Raw genomic sequence first — 1651 nt, 5'->3', positions numbered from 1 at the left:
TTAATCCAGCCCTCACAATACATGAGAGGCTAGCCAGTTATAATAAACAGGAGAGAATAATATGAGATGCATAAAAATGGACAAATTAATAAGAGTAGCCAATGACTATCCATAGCAAATATCAAAATGTTAGACTTTCCAGAAAAATATGAGAGCTTTGAGAGAATGGGTACATTAACCGTAAAAAATAGATGTAGAGAAAAAGGCATGGCCCTATCAATCATTGCTATGCATTGTGGTCAGAGATCTGAGATAGATTAATACTTTAAGAAATCAAAGTCCATTCAGCAGTTCCTATTTAAAACTGACAAAGGGAAGACGTCAACTTTACTCTTTTTTTTGTATACCTTGTGTTACTTTTTGGGGTTTGTTGGACTCTATTATAGGTTTAAAGAAGACATTAGTACCAGAAACAAGTGAAAAAATAATTGGAATAAGGAAGCTGGCCACTAACTGAAGGAACTGTGGTGCTGACCAATGGTTCATCCAGGTTCTTCACTGCTTGGCAACTTCAGAACCCAACTCTTTGAGGCTGCAGTTAACATTATGTGTGCTCACTTTACTTTGAAGATTACTTTCCTTTAAGGCATAGGCAGAGGTTTGAGGCTCAGCTTCTACATATATTTTGGCAATATTATTTATCTTTGGAGATGTTATTTAAGGCCTTCCTTGGATTTTTGGGGTACCCAGCTGCCTCTTGTCTAATAATTTTTTCATTTCTTTGTTATTTATTCATCAACATCATAATGAGGCCAGCACCCCCTAAAAATTAACACAAGGCAAATGGAAAACCAGAGAAAAAGTAGAGAGAAACGTTGCCGTCTTCTCTTTGTCATACTCAAATCATAACCGACACATGATTTTTGACTTCCTTACACATTCTGTTCCATTACTATAACCTTAAGCTGTACTCTTCTGTTTCATTCAACATGAAGATTCAGTGGGTGGTGTTGTCTGCCAAACCTTTATGATAAGCACTGTATTTATAAGCAAAAAGCTGGGCTTCTTACATCCATTACTATATCTATGTATAAACCACTCGTACAGACCTATTCAATTCTTTACACTTTAAAATATATATAAAATACACACTTTCCAACTTAGTATCAAAGTTCTCAGACCAGGCACCTAGTTAAAAAAATTTGACTTTTGCTTTTTTTTTATATATACTTACAAGGTGTGTATATGAAATAACAAATTAGGTGCTAAGAGTACAAAATATCTTCCTTTGGAAAGGCTGAGTTGTCTCCAATCAAAAGTAGTCACCTATCATGTAAACAAGAGGGAATGAATGCTAGCCTTACATCTCATTTTCACTTTGAGAAGCACAAAATCTTCCACTGGAAAATTTTTGGGGGTGCAAAATGCAAAAAATCCACAATGGGTGAATCTACTTCTAGAAAAATATAACGTATCTGTCACTGACCCTGCCCATATCACCTGTTGGCACACCAGCTATGGCCGATATAGCTCTCCTACATTTATCCAGCAAAATCAAATGCAAAGTCCAAATCATTTGCTCATCAAATAAGGTACCAGTCATAATTTTTACCAGACTTAAGGAGGTTTCCTGAAATCTGACATAATTCAATGAGGGGAGACAGTTTCTTGCAGTCTGTGTGCTGCAGCATAATGCAAAGCCTGCCAGATG

The 1651-nt window shown here is 36.2% G+C and overlaps 1 protein-coding gene across 1 annotated transcript in view; it reads right to left on the bottom strand.

Moving 5' to 3' along the window:
- LOC119589250 (protein bcn92-like) overlaps positions 1 to 1651 on the bottom strand; it is a 5716-nt gene that overhangs the window by 2857 nt on the left and 1208 nt on the right. The window lies entirely within an intron of this gene.

Source organism: Penaeus monodon, chromosome 25 (genome assembly GCF_015228065.2).
Source record: "Penaeus monodon isolate SGIC_2016 chromosome 25, NSTDA_Pmon_1, whole genome shotgun sequence".
Taxonomy (NCBI): domain Eukaryota; kingdom Metazoa; phylum Arthropoda; class Malacostraca; order Decapoda; family Penaeidae; genus Penaeus; species Penaeus monodon.
Note: the sequence above shows the minus strand (reverse complement) of the source record. Positions and strands in the feature narration are given on the sequence as shown.